The sequence below is a fragment of the Cavia porcellus genome, unplaced genomic scaffold (assembly GCF_034190915.1).
Source record: "Cavia porcellus strain 051 isolate PalLab524CR breed Dunkin Hartley unplaced genomic scaffold, mCavPor4.1 scaffold_7, whole genome shotgun sequence".
NCBI classification, from domain to species: Eukaryota; Metazoa; Chordata; class Mammalia; order Rodentia; family Caviidae; genus Cavia; species Cavia porcellus.
The window spans coordinates 49189912-49208719 of record NW_026947490.1 but is presented as its reverse complement, the minus strand read 5'-3'; the positions used below and the strand labels follow the sequence as shown (position 1 = coordinate 49208719).

Sequence of the window (18808 nt, the reverse complement as noted above, 5' to 3'; positions counted from 1 at the left end):
GAATGTGCGTGTGCCAAGGCCGCGGGGCAGAGGAAGGAAGACGCGGGCGCGTGAAGCTGTATGTGAAGGCCGAGGGTGGGCGTGAAAGAGAGAGGGAGGGAGGGTGCGTGCGTGTGTGCGTGCAGGGTCCCTTGGAGTGATGGCGGAGGGCCAGACGCCCAGGCGGGAGGACATGGGCGAGAGGGGCGGTGTCGGGGGTCAGGCAAAAGGGAAGGCTGTCAGGAGTGGGATTCGAACCCACGCCTCCAGGGGAGACTGCGACCTGAACGCAGCGCCTTAGACCGCTCGGCCATCCTGACGGCAGGGCTGGGCGCGTGGACGCTGACCTGGCTGGGATCCCAAGGCCTGGGTGCAGCCGGCCTGCGGGTGAGTGGGTGCGCATCGGGGGCCTGGCCGGGGCTGGGACTAGGGTCAGGCTGAGGGTCAGGCCCAGGGCCAGGGCTAGAAGCCGCGCTCCTCGCTGGCGCTCGCTGCGCCAGGCCGCGGCTCCTGGCCTGCTCCCTCAGCAGCCCCGCCGCGTCCGTCCGTCCGCTCGGTCCGCCCTTCTGTCCTCTGTCCCGGGGCCAGAGCTCCCAGGAGCGCAAACGGTCCTGCCCGCCTGGTGCTCCCGGCTGGATGGCGGCGCGCTGAGATCCCGGCGGTGCGTGCCACGGTGGCTCCACAGTCGGTCCGACGGCTGCGTGGGCAGGCAGCGGGCGGGGGCGCCGGACGGGCTGGAGTTGGGCACGTCGGGTGGAGGGGGCCTGCGCTACGGGTGGGCGGCGGGGCGGCGGGGCGGCGGTTAGGGGTGGCGTGGAGCTGCGGCAGGAGCCCGCAGGCTTGCCGGGATGCGGAGTCAGGGGTCCAGGCTGGACGTGGGACAGGCGGCGGCGGCGGCCTGGGCGCAGAGCGGCGTCGTCCTCGTTAGTATAGTGGTGAGTATCCCCGCCTGTCACGCGGGAGACCGGGGTTCGATTCCCCGACGGGGAGGCCGCTCAACCTTTTGCCCGCCCGCGGCGATCGCTGCGCCAGGCCCAAGGGCCCCTTCCACTTGCCTGCCCGCCACCCCCGAGCCCCCGGCCCTCTCGCCTGCCTCCGCGGCTTGGCGGCCGGCCGCCTGCAAGGCCAGGGAGCAGGGTCTCCTGTGAGCACGCGCCGGCCCAGGCAGAGCAGGCAGAGCGCCCACGGAGCTCAGCGAGCGGAGCACCGCGGCTGCCCAGACAAGTATCCGGGCGGGCGGGCGGCGCGTCGGTCGGCGGGGGCCAGGACAGGACGGGCGCCGGCTGGGCGCCCCGGTGCGGGAGCGCCAGGCGTCGGGCAGGGCAGCGGCGGAGCCTGGCGTGGGTCGCTCGGGGCGCCGCGCCCGGGGCCTTCCGGGCGTGTGGCGTTGGTGGTATAGTGGTGAGCATAGCTGCCTTCCAAGCAGTTGACCCGGGTTCGATTCCCGGCCAACGCAGCAGCAGGGCCTCCTTTTGCCTGGGGCTGGGGCTGGGGCTGGGGCTGGGGCTGGCAAGCCGCGTGTGCTGGTATGTGGGAGCTCGGGCCTAGGGCCAGTAGATGCCCGGCCGAAGGCGGAGCCCGACCTTTTGAGGGCAGGGCGAGCCAGCTCAGGGACAGCGGCCGCCAGGGCGCGAGGCTTGCCAGGCGCGGCGGGAGGGAGGCGGGTTCCACGTCGCCTTTGCAAGGCAGGCCGGGCGGGGCCCAGGCGCCAGGGCCCCAATTGCACAGGAGGCGCTGGCTGCAGGCGCACGGGGCGCACGCCGGGACGAGCGACCGACGCTCCCTGGTGGTCTAGTGGTTAGGATTCGGCGCTCTCACCGCCGCGGCCCGGGTTCGATTCCCGGTCAGGGAAGCCCTTCTTTTGGTTCTCCCACTTCTGCCCTCACCACTCTTCTTCCCAACTAGACTCCCTTTCCTTCCCCTTGCCTTTCCCCTTGCCCTTCCCCTTCCCCTTCCCCTTCCCCTCCCTCTTCCCCTTCCCCTTCCCTTCCCTGGGCCTGCCGCTGCCCCTGCCCCTACCCCTGCCCCTGCCCCTGCCCCTTCCCCTTCGCCACCCCTTCCAGTTCGCCTCCTCCCTCTCCTCCTCCTCCTCCTCCTCCCCCTCCAGTCCCCCTGCCCTCCCCGTGGTTTTGGCAGGACACCCCAGCCTCCTGGCCTGCCACCTCTTCTTGCACGCCCCCTGCTTACCCGCGCGCCGCACACGGTGCCAACGCACATCTCCAGCCGCCCAACACGCCTGCGCCCTGGCGCGCCTCCTGTGCCACAGGCCTGCCCGGGGACTCGCTCAGGGAACACCTGCACCTGGCCACCTGCTCCCAGTGCCGCAAGCAACAAGCCCTGTCCATCTCAGCGGCTTGGCTTCCGCTGTCAGCCCCTGACACACAGCCTTCTCTCGCCTCTCCCCATGCCTCAGCCCCCCACCCACCCACCCACCCCATGCACCCGGGACACCTGCTGCTGACCCGACCCGACCCGACCTGCTCCGACCCTTGACCCTTCGGCATGGAACAACGCTCTTGGTGCACTCTTGTCCTACAGTCATACTCTTGCAGGGTTGACATCTGGAGCATTCATTCTATGACCTTACCCATCCTTTGGAATACACTGGAGACTGTTTCCTGGGTATCTCCCGGTTCAGAGGACAAAGTCGCCTCATTTGTCTTCTCCGCCGGTTTCTCATTTTCCTTCACTTATTGCTTCCTTTCTCTTCGGAATTCATCTCTGGGCCCGTTCTCAAGAAGACAGGGGAACTCTTTCTCTCCACCCGTAGGTAAAGCATAACCAAAGATGAACGCGCTTTCCCTGGCTTGTGTCTGCCTGACATGTTCTGCTGCTGCGATCAGGAGCTTAAGCCACCCTCTTGGAGAGGGATTGTTGAGGTCGCGGAGCCCTGAGACCCCGGGGAGGAAAACGCGTCTTCAATCAGAGGCACCAGCACTTCCCAAGGAAAGCTTTAGAGGACACTCAAGAATGGCGTGGTGCAGGCCCTCACAGAAGCCAGGGCCGCTGTCCCCTGCAACTGGAAATCCTTGTGTGTTTTTGGTGGTGGGAATCTTGGCATTGGATCACCCGTTCTCTTCCACTGAGTCTAGTGGGTGGGCAAGTGGCAAGTGGAAAGGGAATGGTGCAGACCACGCTTAGTGCCATGTGGTGCGAGACAAGAAGGAGAAACAGAACACAAAGCCAGTCCCGTCCCCCCCCCCCCCGCCCGCCAAATGAAAATCCAACACGAACACGCCAAAGGGAAGCTGGGCTTTCTGCCTGGAATCGCTTTCTTGTACCTTCCTGTGCCTGGGGCTTGGGTTGCTGGAGTCTCCTTGTACAGGTGCTTTCTAGGTTCTTTCTCTCCTGTACAAGGAATTGGTGGAGCAAAGTGCAACACGGAGCCAGGCTCATCGTGCACCAAAGCTATGAAAGCAGTCCTTCGTGCTCAGGCTCTCTCAGTGCTCGGCTCTCCCCCTACACAGCATCCTTCTTCCTCGACTTTCCTTTGGCCCATACCTGCTCTCCACAGCATGCTTCCATTCTACCTCGCCTCAAAACAAAACTCGTTTTGGAAGGGAAGTGAAACAGGCTCTGTAGAGTGCAGGTGGCCAGGTAAGGATAAGGGGAACAAAACGAACCCAAGAAAACAAGAAAAAAGCAAACGAACAAAGATGCTGCAGAGCACAGGCTGGGCCACTGGCAGAGTTAACAGTACAAATCCGGCTTGGCTGTGCCTGGCTTTTGGATCTCACACTCCTCAGGATGAAGTGAGGTCTAGGCCAACTTATCCTATGACAGCACTAAGAGTTCTAGGGAAAATCACCCAAACGGACAGGCTGCTTGTATCTAGGTGGAACTTGTTCTGCACATGTGTGCTGGAATTGTGTGACTGACAGGTGATGTCCCCTTGCCCAGCCAGTTTGCCGTGCTCTAATCTCCTGCCTCATTGCCTCAGGTCCACTTGCAATCAATTAGTTGGAAAAGAGGGCACTAGAGGCTGAGATGATGGTAGAGAGCAGCTCTTTTTGAGGTGCAAATGTGGCCAGAGGCAGCTTCTAGGTAGGAAACAAGTTAGGCTTTATCACAATGGAATCAGGGACCATACTTTAAGATGCTACCCGTAGATCAATCATACAAAGGCATATACTCAATATGTCCATCAGCGTAGGAAATTATGTGTGTCTCTGTGTGTCTGTATGTTTGTCTGAATGCCAGATGAATGAAGAGGGAGAGAAAAAAAAATGAAGAGCAAGATTATGTTAAGAAAGAAAGGAGGAATCCAAAGGTAATAAAAGACTAGGGAACCCAGCTCCCTGACATACCTGTGAAGAAATGCACAGGGCATCAACCAAAGGATGGTCATTTAATACGTAGAACAAACACACCTACATTTATACACATGTACACATGGTCTCATATGAACATCATTCTATTGCGCCAGATACATTCCTGTCCCTTTTCCGTAACCATTCACTCTCTTGTTACCATTCCATATGAGTACACACACATAGACCGATAAATAAATGCCTGTGAGCACACACACACACACACTGTGAAGGGACACGACATAATTAAATGGACAGCAAAATGTAGACAAAGGTTCCCAAGGTGAAAAACAGTAAAGCACTCAGTATGCTGGTCACTACTTTGAGGTGCCCACATGGAAAGTTAGATTCCAGATGGTACTTGTCAGGGTTTCCCTTCCCTTCTAGTACCAGGTATCTCCCCACCCCCAGATACACCCTCCATGCAGCTTGGTTAAATCTTGCTAGCCAGGCTGGCCAGGCTGTGTTGCTGGGCTCCCCTCAGTCCAGCCACAGTAGCTGTCCTTTGTCTGCAGCTGCTGCCTAAAGCCAACAGCAGAGCTCAGCCCACGGGCCACCCATCCTTGATGTTCATTGAGGCCCACCCGCAGCCCATCACACCAGCCAGAGCTAAGTCCCTGGAGGGACTTGGGAAACTCTCCCTCAACTCACTTCACCTCACCTCTCCTTCTCCTCTGCTCTCCTCCTTTTTCCTTTCTTGGACCACCAGTGGCCCCCACCCTCTCCCGGATGCCCAGCCTTAGCACCCCTTGGGCAGAGGTTCTTGGGGCTGGGGCGGGTTGTCCGTGGCTCAGGAGGTGGCAATGGACGAAGGTGTGGGTTCTCCTGGGTAGTAAAACTCTCTGGTCCTAGTAAAGAAGAGAGCAGAGTGGGCAGGGAAGCCCCGAGGTTGATGGCCTACACTTGAGCGCTTGGGAAGCCAGGGAATTCCTGGGGTGAAGGGTGTGTCTTGGGGAGCAAGTTCTGGAACTTTGAGATCAGTGGGTGGTGTGTTGCTTCTCAAGTAGACAATTCTTTTGTGGTAATCCATGCGTGCACCTGCGGGATGTCCCAGATCCGTGGGATCACCCCAATCTGGTGTAGGGAGTGAGATGGCCAGGCAGGAAGTAGCTTCTGCCCTGCTGGGCTCCCCTTCAGTACAGTCCAGCTATCATTTTTGTGCTGCTGCTGCCTCAAACCATTGTCTGATTTTAATGTGCCAATATTACTAATCTACTAATTTCCCAAAATTACATCTTCATTGTTAGCGTGAGTAATTTATTCTCAAAGCTTGTTAGGAAATTTGGATGTAAAATGATGCTTCTGCCTTTTTTTTTTTTTTTTTGGATGCTTCTGCTTTTGCGGATCTAAATTATATATCTTTAGCAAACCTACCCTGTGCACCTTATCAAAATGTTTAGAATCAACTCAACATTTTAGCAGAGCAATTGATGTCTATTGGAGCTGCTTGATTGCCCATACGTGGAGAATGAAGAAACTTTTCTACATTTTCAAGATATGTGTTGTTCTGGTGTTTAAAGTATGATGCACTGCTTGGTTCCTAATTAGAAAATTAAGCACACTAGCCAGGCATGGTCGCACACTAGCCGTGTGTGGTCGCATCTGCCTCTAATCTGAGACTTCACAGCCTGAGGCAAGAGGATTATTGTATTTCAAGATCAGTTTGGCTACATAGGGAGTGCAACATCCCTGAACCTAAAATGGACATATGGGAATCTCTGAATAGTTGGTGGGATGTAGTGATGCAAATATTAGGGGTGTTGCTAATAATTTCCAGGCTATAAAGAACTCCAAAAGATTAACTGCTTTGGGAATCTCGAAAACCAAGGGAAATTTACATTCATTATTAAAGTTGTTTTTCTTGACTGAAAATACATGGCATGTGTCAATCTTAAAATTAAATATCTTCAGGTTATACATTTGTGATTCTCTATGTAAAGCCATGGCTCATAAGGGGCATATTTGAATAACTGTGTTGTTAATGATACAGGCTGATGCTTGTGCACTGGACCTCTGAGTCTCTTGAGTCTTTATATGTTTTAGCTTCTCCTGGGATATTTAGTACTTTCGTTATTCTTGGGAGAGCTGCAGAGCTCACTGTCATGCGGCTTAATTTACTTGAACAAACGCTCAAACGTGGGTTTAACTTTCAGAAAGCGATGGACCTGGGCTTCAGAGAACTTTGTTAAAGACATCGGGCTAAACTCCGAAGGTGAGGTCTCTAGTTCAGTTTGGCGGCGAGCTGCATTTCCAGCGCACCCCTGCGCACTCCATTCCCCACTTCCTTAAGGCAGTAGCCAACTTGGTTTTGCTGGTTGCTCCCCCCAGTTTTGGGAAAAAGAGGCCAACTGTCTATGGCGCCAGTGAATTAGGGAGGAAGAAAACGAGAACTCGAATGATGTACTGTGGGAATCGTTTAATGTTCTGAGTTTTAGAGTTAATTACTCAACCCTAGAGTAGAGATGTCAGAGAGCAAAGTCCAGCGGCACCTTAATGATGACTAAAGTTTTGTAAATATCACAGCTTACAGGTCCCCACCTAGTGGCTTAGTCTCTGTGGCGCAATCGGTTAGCGCGTTCGGCTGTTAACCGAAAGGTTGGTGGTTCGAGCCCACCCAGGGACGGCAACGTTTTTTACGCTCACTATCACAATAAAATCCCTGGGATTTATAGTTTTCTCTTTTCTCTGCCCTCCGTGACTGGAAAGTTCTACTTTAGATCCAAAAAGCTTACAGATTAGTTGCCTCATAAAAGGCACTTCCTAGCTCACACTACATCCACACTTGGAGGCTGACCTGGGTCAAATCACAGTTCCCTGTGGTTTTTCCTCAAGAAGCTAACTAACTCTTGAGAAATTTCTTCCCTGCAGAATCTCACAGCCACTGGGCCTTTGCAGGTGGGCTCTGGTATGACAGAAACAGTTTTCTGGCTCTTTTTTGCTCAGTTAATTCTCATAGCAGATGCTAAACAGCTGGAGAAATCCACTGACCTCTGGCCAATTTGAAAGGATATAGACCTGGTCACCCTTTTATGGCCACTGACATCTTGTTCCTTGTAACTCAGGTTAGGGTTCACTCTCTCTTGCTATACTGAAAAAAATAAAAATAAAAAAGTTTTAAAAATCTGCAAGAAGGGCTTGGGATTTAGCTCAGTGGCATAAACGCCTGCCTGGTAAGCTCTAGGTTGTAAACTTGATCCCCAGTTTGTGTGTGTGTGTGTGTGGTGGGGGAATCCGGACAGAGGCCAAGTGTTGTGGCACATGTCTCTAATCCCAGCACTGGGGAGGCTGAGTCAGGAGGATTGCTGCAAATTGGAGGCCAGCAATGGCTATAATTGAGTTCAAGGCCAGCTTGAACTGCATAGGGGAACCTTGTCAAAAAAAAAAAAAGGACAGGAAAGACCTCATTAGTCATATTAGCTAGGTATAGAGGGATAATTTTCTCTTTTTTCCTTGAGGTAGAAAATGGTTTTTTCATTACTACATTTAAAGTTTCTCAGCTACTGAGAGGTACCAATTTCGAACAAGTGCCTCTGCGACAGGGAATGTGTAGAGAACCTGAACTTTTCGATTCCGAAGGGTAGAAATTAACTGTTGACCAGTAATATTTCAAATAGGAACTGAAGGGATAATTTATTAAAAACCATTACGTTTGTCAGTGGTGTCATTTTAAGAGAGTAAATATGGAGGGGAGGGCAAATATTGAAATACTTGCATTTTTATTTATTTATTTTATTTTTATTTTTATTTTTTTGTCTTTTGAGACAAGACCTCTCTCTGAACCAGAATGTCCTTTTACTCCCTGTGTAGCCCAGGCTGACCTCAAACTCTTAGCAATCCTCCTCAGCTTCCCAAGTGTTGGGATTATAGACATGTGCCACTACAGCTGGCAAAAAAGAAGCAATTTTAACAAAATCTGTCTAGACTTTTCTCAGGTTTGACGTCTCAGTGAGCATATGAACATTACAAGTTTCAGCTGGGAATTGCATCTCTTGCTTTTAGGAAACACCATGAAGATGAGAGCCATCTTTTTACTCCTGCCTCTTTTCAAGTGTGTTTATCTTAGTCAGTGTGCCAGAGTGCTCTATTTTTAACTATTTTAACAGCCTGTACTCCTTAATGTACTCTAATTTACCCAGCTACCCAGCTAGTTAGAAACTGCCCTTCTACAGAGAGCTGCAGTAAATGTTCTAGAAATCCTTTAAGAGCTTTACCCTTTCCCCCAGCCCTTCTCTCTGAATATTATGCTCTCTTTAGGTGATCTCACCATTCCTGTATCTGTAGTTACACCACAGACAGCTCTCAAATGTGTGTCTCTAGCATTTCCCTGAGTTCTAAATCCGTCCAAGTGTCCACCTGCCTGCCTCACACAACCTCTTAGCCCATGCCATGAGGAAGAATTTTTCCAGAAGGTCCATTTATCAGGCTTAGTCCTGGGAGCACCACTAGGAAGTCCTTAGATTATAGGAAGTGTACCTCAGAAAAGCATGGTGGGACCTCCTTTTCATGCCGATTTCTCCTTGCTGGATTGTGATAGGTTTGCTGCACCAAGCACTTTGGCCATGTTGTGCTGCCCTTACCAGAACTGTGAGCCATGATAAATTTCTCTCTAATTTATCAGTAGCTGACAAATTCAACCCTCAAATTCACCTCCCAGGCCGAATGTGGTGGTGCATGCCTCTAATCCTAGCACTGGGAGGCTAAGGCAGGAGGATTGTTGCAAGTTTGAGACCATCCTGGGCTACAAAGTGAGCTCAAAGCCAGCCTGAACTGCATAGTAAGGCCCTGTCTCAAAAAGACAAAAAAAAAAAAAAAAAATCACCTCCCAAATGGACTCCATCTTCTCTCTACTCATCTGAACAGGCATGTAGCTTTTCCAGTGCTGTCCTGTTGAAGGGCACAACCACCTCCTTGAGGTCTTTTTCCCAGGAAATCTGTTAGTTATCAAGTCCTTTCCACTTTCATCCTGCCTGCTCATCCTCTTAGCCCAGAGCCAGTTTCCCTGGGAAGTGGAGCCCTGCCTGCCTATGGTATCTTGGTGTAGCAGATGCTGTTAGGACTCCAGTTTGTTCCCACATCAGGAACTCCAAGGAGTTGGACTTTCTCCTCAGGAAAAGCCAACTTTTTGTCTTCTCAGATTTTGTTCTTAGCTTAGGAGTCTTTTTTTTTTTTTTTTTTTGAGCTAAATCCCCAGCCCTCCGGTGATTTTTTAGAAAATGCCAAATCCAGGCTCACTGCTGATCTCTACATATGCACCCATTATACATCTGTTCACTTGTCTATTTATGTGTGCATTGGTTCATTCACTCATTCATGGTGACTGGGTACTCTGCAGGAGCTGAGAATAGAATTATGATACAGTTACTATGGTTATGTAACTCCTGCACTCCTGGAAATAAGGATGGTGTGAACTGATTGTGCTTCTTGGGGAACTTCCAGCACAAATGGGTTCCCTGGTCCATAATTCTCCTCCTTTTTCTTCCATTTATTTAGAAAGTGATGAAGGTTCAAGGCTGTACTTGTGCTGTGCTGTTCAGGCATCCTATATTGGTTGAAGCAAAGTGGCTCTTGAGATCACCTCAATCGATTCCACTTCCAGTATCAGGATAGCAAAACTGTGTCCTTGGCCACAGAATTGAGTTTCCCCAGGTGTTGGCACTAGGGCCTGACAGTACCCCAGAGTACACTTCTAGTGTTTGGCCACAAATGATTCAACAGGAACTGGTAGCCAGTGGACTTTACCTCAGCTTTATCTTATAGCTGTTCACTAAAAGTCTACCATTGTCCTTTGAGATGCAAAATACCCTTTCTTTGGTCCTAGAAGCTGGGTGTGCTAGCACATGCCTGAAATCCCCAGCACTTAGGAGGCTGAGGAAGGAGAATCACTGTAAATTTGAGGCCAGCCTGGGCTACATAGTGTGTTCAAGGCCTGTCTGAACTATATAGAAAGTATAGTAAAACCCTGTGCCAAAAAAGACCAATAAGGAAAAAAATTTCCCTTCTTTTTGTCCCTAGGACTTCATGTTCCTCATCTCTCTATAGGCTACTCACCTAATTTCTTTGTTCTTTTAATTTTTATTAGTATAGTACAAGGAGTGGTCGAAAAATACAGTTATGCTTAAATTAAAACCAGTAAAAGACAAATTGCCACAAAGGACGGGATAAAGTGTGTTCAAAGTGAGGAGAGAACTCTTAGAAGGATTAACAGCAATGTGTATTTTATTATAATAAAGTTAGAAAGTTGGTGTGGGGAAAATCTTGACATTAGCAATATAATTTATACAGGGTAACTTTCAAGGCAGTTTGATAACATAGTTTTAGGTTTTTTGATAATCTGATACACATACTTTAAATGGTACAGGACACATAAACTGTCTTGTGGTTAGTAGTAAACTAATAAATACGTAACTAGCAGGAAATGTAAAAACCTTTTATTGGCACATATTTGCAGTACATAGTGATTACATTCAATGTGGGGAGTTGGTACCTGCATATAACACATCTTAATATTCGTCTTATTTCTAGATCATGGTGTAACTACAGGAAAAAAATTCGTCTTATTTCTGAGTTGTTCTAATAATAGAGATGAAGATTCTTGGATGAGAGAAGCTTCTTGAGTAAGAGTTATCTTGGGTGTTTTTTTGTTGTTGTTGTTCTTTTTTTTTTGAGACAGGGTCGCGTTATGCAGTTCAGGCTGGCCACGTGCTCACTTTGTAGCCCAGGATGGTCTTGAATTTGCAATGATCCTCCTGCCTCAGCCTCCAGAGTACTGGAATTACAGGAGTGTGCCACCACACCCAGCTAAGCGTCATCTTGACAAAAGACTTTTGAGTTTAAAAAAAAAAAAAAAAGCTAACTAACCCCACACCTTCAAAACACCATGTTGGGACAGGCATGGGTTAACTGTTATGTATACTCACACTCAAAAAGTGGAGATTGGAGGTGCACAGCAATCTCGAATCCACAGCTATTCTAACACCCAGGCAGGGGTGTACATCACCAGTCTCTCATCAGTTCTGTCTCTGGGAACGTGTCAGTAGCTGTCAATTCCACCTCTTTAATTATCTTAACTTTCTCATAGGAGAGTGCCAGTGTAGGAGTTCATTACTTTTTTCAGCTTGATTCCTGCCCCTAGAACTTTGGAGGGCTAGCTGTGTATAGTGGCACATGCCAGGAATGCCAGCACTCTGAGAGGCTCTGGACCTGCCAAGTCTAAGCTCTGTCCTTACAGACAGCCTTGCACTGATCACCTGCCCCTTACCTGCACACACCGAAGCCTAAGCCACCTCTGGCCTATTCACATTTCAGGTATCTGTATAGATACTTCTTTTTTTTTCTCTCTCTCTCTCTTTTTTTTTTTTTTTTTTTTTTTTTTGTCTTTATCGGTACCAGGAATCGAACTCACGACTGCCTGCTTGCAAGGCAGGGGCTTATGCCGCTGAGCTAAATCCCCAGCCCCTGTATAGATACTTCTTAGGCCGCACACACCAGAGCATGACCTGGAAGAGGAGAGCAGCTCCGGGTGGATGTGCACCCCTTCAGCCTGAGGCAGGAGGCTCCCCCCTTTGCACTAGGGTTGGGCATGGGAGTGTGGGCTAAAGAGGGGGCATGTTGTCCTCAGTTCACCTAGGGAAACTGTAAATGTGAGAGAGGCACACATTGCAGGAAAATGGAGGAAGACAGGGAAGGGAGACAAACGACAAAGATTTTCATTTTCCTTCAGTTGACTTACAACAATCTTTCTTCCAACTTTTCTGCCACCTAATTTCTTGCTACCCTCTGACTCAGGTGACAGTCTGTATATCCAGCATCACACATGTTCCCTTCAAATATTCTTTAACTGTCCCTAATAGTTACTAAATGCACTGTAATCACAGCCCAGAATGTTGCTAGAAGGTCGTGCCTAACCACTTAATGTTTCTGCCTGATGGCCCATTGCTAGAATTTGTTCCTTTCACTGCTGCAACGTGGGCTTGACTCCTGTTCTGGGTAATAAGCTTTTACTATCATGGGCGCCCATACCATTGTCCCGCCAGAGCCATGCCCCTTCATCCTCAGTTCAAGTTGCCCAAGTCTTCACATCTTTCAAACTTCTCCCTGGTGACCCTGAAATCCATTTTGGGAACCCAGGAAGAGATCAATGGGCAACAAGCCCCAATGTCATGTAACGTGTCATTTTAGGGGCATTAAAAAAAAAAATCTATTTACTATAGTTTGTTTGGCAGGTAAAAGTAAGTAACATTACCATATAGAAATGTGTTCCTAATTTTCAAAAGAACAAACGGGCTGAGAGTGGTTTTCCATCTTAAAACATGTAAGTCTAATAGACTGGTTGCACTTCCCAAATGGGACTTGGGAACAGCAGCGGACCAACGACATTACCTGGACAAACTGCAGCCTTGGAATGAAACTGCTTCTAGAGTTTCAATGAACTGGGGACTCTGTGGGAGGCGGGGGAGGGCGTGTACATTAAAATGAAGAGAGAAGAAAGAAGAGGAAAAAGAATACAACAAAAAAATACGTCTGTTGTTTAAATTGTGCCTGCCCTAATTATATCTTCCTAGATTTAGGAGCCCTTTGAAAGGGCTCATTAAACGTAGATCCATAATTCTCAACAGAGGAGGATAGCAGAGAGCGAATTTACACTGTTTATTTTCTTTCCCTTGACAGAAAGTCACGGAGAGCTTTTAGCTACAACCAAGCCCGGTACTCTGCTCAAAAAGAGGTACTTTCCCTGACCGGGAATCGAACCCGGGCCGCGGCGGTGAAAGCACCGAATCCTAGCCACTAGACCACCAGGGAGAGACACTACCGTGAAGTGTTGGACAGCATCTTCCTGAAAAGATCGTTAAACCAAAACCATTGGACGTTTTCAGTACTGTACATGTTAGAAATTGTTAGGACAATCTGAAAAGTATTCCTAACATTTAAAGTACTTTTACCTTTGATCGGGTACTTTGTAAGTAAAATCCAATCAAACACTGGAGACTATGCTTGAGCAGGGGAGATGCCAGCAGTATTTTTGCCTTCCTCACCGCTCATTTACACGTAGCATTGCTGCTCCTGAAGGCCGCACAGTTCCGGCGGGCGAGGCAGTGGGATCCCGTGAGACTCTGAGAGAACGTGGAAAAGCTCGTTGCCCCTGGAACTGAGTTAACAAACGAGGGAGCCCCAGGGCCTCTTTAAAGCCATTCTAACCAGAATTTACTTCAAAGGCAAAAAGGAGGCGATGGTTTTCTAGGAGCGATCAACATCTGTGTATGCTGAAAAGGGTGTCGCGGAAGAAAAAGGAGAAGCAAGACAATCACCCCTTCTTTACCTTTCAGTCTTTCCTGACTCATCAGCAAGCCAAAGGCAGACAGCCAGAGGCAGCCAAAGCCGGCCCTGCTCGGAGCTGTGCTGTGATCTCCATTTGGATCCTCCTGGAGAAATCTTGCGTGCAGATCCATACACAGGACTCCAAGTTAGGAACTATGAGGGCTAAGCACTTCTTTGAGCAGCAAGCAGGCAGTTTTTTTAGGGAAGAGCGTGCACTTGGGAGAGGTCCACGCAGGCAGGGCCTAACGCGGGTGTCTGTCCTGAGGTCTAGGTTGGGTTTCCGTTTCCTCTTGAGGTCTTTGGGTTTGAACAGGGTTGTTGAGTGAAGGATTCTTTATAATGAACTAAGACTTTCCACCCCACGGCGGAAGTGGGAATTTTTGAACTTACAGGGACTAAGTTGGGACCAGCAAAGCAGCCTAGTCTCATGAGGAGGTAAAACTTAATGCAAACGCACGAGAGGGCATTGGTAGGCAGGATGGCCCTGGTTCACCGTGGAGCCCATGCCCCTGGGCGCCACTGTGCAAGACCAGGCAAGTGGGGGTGCTCTGCAAGGGCGAGTGATGCGCCCTTCTCAAAAAAGCCTGAGGATCGCAAATCAGGAAATCTAGCCATAAATTTCCTCTCAGCGGCCTGCTGCCAGTTTCTCAGAGCCAGCTCCACCAGAATATCCATATCCAGAAGTGAATTAAAAACAGTCGAGGACCAGGGATGTCTTTTAGCGGCTCTGCTCCTACCTGGCAAGTGTGAATTATGAATTTGATCCAGGTACCAAAAAAACGAAAACAAACAAAAAGTCAAGTCTATTTTGTGCAGCGTTTCCACTGTTCTAATAAAGACAAAAATACACGTGCATGTAGGAGCTATGAAATATGGGTTGTGGAATTTTTGTTTTCGTTTGCCTTGCTTTGTTTTGTTGTTTGTTTGTTCGCTGTTGTTTTTGTGACAGAGTCTCACTATGTAGCCCAGACTGGTCTTGAACTTGAGGCAGTCCTCCTGCCTCAGCCTCCCTAGTACTAGGATCACAGGAATATGCCAGGATTACAGGTGTGTGCAACCACACCTAGTTTGGATTGTGTAATTTTAGTAATTCTGCATATGAGCTAAATTCTTTTTGTCTAGAAACTATATTCGTGGCTTATAGTTATATGTTTTATATTGCTTGGTTAATTTATTCATTTATTTTTTTCTTAGTATGTATTTGCCATACATATTTATGCTCATTTTAGGGAGTAGGTACATATACTTAAATATCTTTTTTTCTTTTTTTGTCTTTTTGAGATAGGGCTCACTATGAGGTTCAGGTAGGCCTTGAACTCACTTTGTAGCCCAGGCTGGTCTCAAAGGATCCCCCTGCCTCAGCCTCTGGATTACAGGAGTACAATTACAGGAGTGTGCCAGCACACCTGGCTATTTAACATATTTTAATTCCCTCCTCTCTCCTTGCTTCCACCTCTCTCCATCTCTAAATCGTTTTCTCATCTGCAAAGGATCTATATCTGTTTACTATCACCTTTTATTTTATCTTTAAAAATTATTTATACTTTGGGTTTCTCATATAAGAGAAGTTATATCTAATCTTGTGTGTCTGATTCACTTCACCTAACATCATGGTGTCAAAGTTCATTGATTTATCATTAGATGTATATTAAAGTATATATATATATATGTATATATATTTTGTCTTTTTGAGACAGAGTCTCACAATACAGTTTAGGCTGGCCTTGAGCTCACTTTGTAGCCCAGGCTGCTCTCGAACTTGCAACAATCTTCCTGCCTCTGCCTCCTGAGTTCTGGGATTACTGCCCTGCGCCACCGTGCTTGGCTAAAGTACTGTATTTTAAACTCTTTTAATTGTTTTGATTTGTAGTGAACAAGATAGCTTTCTACTTCCTACTACAATTAACTCAAGCGGAGGCATTTTATGCATAATTATTTAAGTCATAAATACATCTTACAAAATTTTAAAAGAGAAAGAGTAAAACATAAGCCTTCTAACAACTTTTCTCTAAGCAAACACTCAGGTGTTCCCAGAGGCAATTGCTATTAGTGGCACATTCTTCGTCCTTTCAGATATATGTGGATATGTTACGTATGTGAAAGATAATTCTCCTTTTGAGGTACTGTGTTTTCTTTTGCACTGAAACACACAATATCCTATAGGAGTGGTAGCCCATGCCTATAGTTCCAGGGAGGCTGAGGCAGGAGAATTGCTATGAGTTCGAGGCCACCTTGGTCTACATAGTGAGTTCAAGGCCAGCCTGAGCTACATAGAGACGTTCTAACTCCAAAAAACAAACAAACAAAAAACTCCCTCTTGGCCAAGATAAACTCAAAGAGTTACAGTTGGCTACAGTGTGATAATCATGCTGTGAACCTACATCTCTATGTTTTTCTATTTGGCCATCAACATGAATTTTGCCATGAAAATGTTGGTGGCCTGACTATGCTATGTGATCCCCATGGCTTGGCAAGTGCTCTGAGCAACACCCACAGCCTGACACTGACTTTCACTCAGGAGAGAACGGTATCTGGTAATAGGCTACGTGCTCTGCTGTGGTTCCCCTAAACTGATATTATCTCTTCCCTTGCTACTTGTTGGGCACAGGCGCTCAACATACCATACCCCACCCGGGACTAAGGACCACGCCAGCTTCCGCAATGCGCTACGTCCCTCTTTAAATTAGCCAACCCGTGCGCACCCCGTGCTCACTCCGTACTCTGTGGCAACTCCTGATTGGCCACAGCTGGATATAGTAGCCAGAGCCTGCATCCCATTCCCGCCCTGCTTCCTTGTGGCAGCCTGTGATTGGTCACGGCCAAATATATAAACCAGAGCCCGCGTAAATAAACCAGCAGTTAACTGTCGTCCACAAGAGCGTCTCCTGTTTCATTGGGGCTGCGCTGGTCAGCTACTGCCATCTTTGTGGTTTATGTCTTTTTAAAAACCTATACTGGGTTGAGGATGTGCTTTGTGGAAGTATGTGTGAGGTCCTGGGTTTGATCTCCAGCACCACACACTCCAAAAAAAGTCATACTGGGCATAATGGTACAAACCTGTAATTCCAGCACTTGGGAGGCTGAAGCAGGAGGATTGTGAGTTTGAGGCCAGCTTGCACTAAATAGTGAGACTCTGTAAAAAAAAAAAAATCCAGAATTGGATAGTCATCAAATAGTTCTATTTCTTAAGTCATCAAATAGTTCTATTTCTCCTAATCATAGGCATGATCCAACAACTATGTTTTGTTTTTGAAATGCTTGAGATTCTTGAGAAAGTCAAGAGATTAAAACCAAAAAGTCATAAAAGCTGGTTTCAAAATTGGAATTACTTTCTCTACTTTCTTGCCAGATTACACATTTACAATCCAGTTTTCTTCCTTAAAACTAGTCCTGTACTGGACTGATTTCATAACATGTCTTAGCTTCCTATCACCACTACCATCAGTACTATAGAGGAAATCTTCCTTTGCCAGTTGTTCCCTTTGTTAGACAGATATCATTGTCATGAGAAGGAGGAGGTGGTGGAAAGCACAGCTGTGGAGAACAAAGAGTCAAGGACAGACTTAAGGTCTACAAGACAGTGGGGAGAGGAGACACAGCAGAAGCTCTGAGAGCCAGGATTTGGGTTCTGCAACCCAGCATGGAGAAAGAGCACCTGCTTCATGTGGAGGTCGGTGATTCCCCTCCCCTCTCCCAGGAAGAGGTGACTGATGCTGCTGTCACTGTGACTCAGCTCCCCACAAAGCACCGCCTTAGGAAGGGGCCTGGTAAGGACTGTGAGAAGTAGGGGGTGAAGGCTGACTGCCCTGAGCCAGATAGGGGGGAAGAGACCAACTGTGGGGACCCCCCCCCCAGCCCTCAGGACGACCCCAAGGGCTCTCTGAGCATGGAGGTCCCAGGCACTGAAGCTCTGCCTTCTCAGAGAAACACAGAGGAAAACACAATGGTGTGGCATCCTGAACTCCAGAATGGAGGAGCAAAGCTTACCAAAAGGGGCCTCTTGGGGTGCAACGGGTTACCTAGGTGCCATGTCACTACATATAAATAGAAATCACTCAGTAGAGACTTTTCTTAGCAGGGAACTCATTAAAGGAGTAACTTTCCTAATGGCTACTCCAGTTCCCAAAAATACATTCCAGTCTTCCCTCTTATCAGTTACATTGCAGTCTTGCCCTCTCCAGAGAACATGTGTGATGGCCACCTCAGTGTACCTACTTTGGGGGATATTTGGAATTTGTCAGCCATAGTTTGAGTGGGGTTAATCTAACCATGAAGTAGACACTAATTGATTTAACCTCTTTACACAGGCAGTTCTGTTCAATAATGACTTCTGCAAGAAATTAAATGCTTTTTCCTACTAGATATGGACAAGGGAGCCTATAGCCCAAGTGATCAACCATGGGTGTTTTAAGAACATGCGAGCCAAGAGATGAAGAGAGAGTAAAAAGTTAAGATGTGATTTTATACACTTCCCACGATGTGTGGAATCATTGTGCAATGCAAACATACACTAATAAAAATGTATTTTGCTTTTTTTTTTTTTTTAATTTTTGTCTTTTTGAGGCTGGGTCTCACTATGCAGTCCAGGCTGGCCTTGAGCTCACTTTGTAGTCCAGGCTAGTGTCGAACTTGCTACCATCCTCCTGCCTCAACAACCTGAGCGCTGGGATTCCAGGCGTGTGCCACTAGGCACAACTAATAATAAAAATTTTAAAAATTAAAAAAGAATATGAGTAGGTAACCTGTGGAGAATGGAGTCCACATGGAGAAAAAAGGACCAAGAGAAATTTTTTGAGTCTGTATAAAACTTAAAATTTTTTTCTTCTTTTTCTTTTTTTCCTTAAAATAAAATGGATTTGGAAAAGAAAAAAATATTTATAGTATCCTTATACTATACACCCAATGCACGTATATTTGCATCCATATACATCCAATAAGTGTATATTTATTTATACATAAATAAACATAATTTTAAAAAAACGTAAAACTTGCCTGAGAGCACATCTACCTACTGAGACAAGAGTTTCCTTCATCATTCAGGCCCCTGCAAGGGAATTGTCCATCAAAGTGACTTAACTTGATAAACTCGCTAGCGTTTGCAGTCAGCCTTTAGACGCGGCAGAGCTCTTGTCGCATTCTGCACGGCCTGAACCCAGCAGCCAGCTACTAATCGCGCTGAGTTTCCTAGGGAGGAGCCAGGAGTT

General features: G+C 47.9%; 6 non-coding genes across 6 annotated transcripts; 4 read left to right on the top strand and 2 right to left on the bottom strand.

Annotated features, from left to right (window-relative positions):
* Nucleotides 1-216: 216 nt before the first annotated feature.
* Nucleotides 217-299, bottom strand: Trnal-cag (transfer RNA leucine (anticodon CAG)). The gene has a single exon. It is a non-coding gene; the product is annotated as a tRNA-Leu (tRNA).
* Nucleotides 300-897: 598 nt separating this feature from the next.
* On the top strand, nucleotides 898-969 carry Trnad-guc (transfer RNA aspartic acid (anticodon GUC)). The gene has a single exon. It is a non-coding gene; the product is annotated as a tRNA-Asp (tRNA).
* Nucleotides 970-1363: 394 nt separating this feature from the next.
* On the top strand, nucleotides 1364-1435 carry Trnag-ucc (transfer RNA glycine (anticodon UCC)). The gene has a single exon. It is a non-coding gene; the product is annotated as a tRNA-Gly (tRNA).
* A 324-nt stretch (nucleotides 1436-1759) lies between these two features.
* On the top strand, nucleotides 1760-1831 carry Trnae-cuc (transfer RNA glutamic acid (anticodon CUC)). Its single transcript has one exon. It is a non-coding gene; the product is annotated as a tRNA-Glu (tRNA).
* A 5007-nt stretch (nucleotides 1832-6838) lies between these two features.
* Nucleotides 6839-6912, top strand: Trnan-guu (transfer RNA asparagine (anticodon GUU)). Its single transcript has one exon. It is a non-coding gene; the product is annotated as a tRNA-Asn (tRNA).
* Nucleotides 6913-13016: 6104 nt separating this feature from the next.
* Trnae-uuc (transfer RNA glutamic acid (anticodon UUC)) lies at nucleotides 13017-13088 on the bottom strand. The gene has a single exon. It is a non-coding gene; the product is annotated as a tRNA-Glu (tRNA).
* Nucleotides 13089-18808: the final 5720 nt, after the last annotated feature.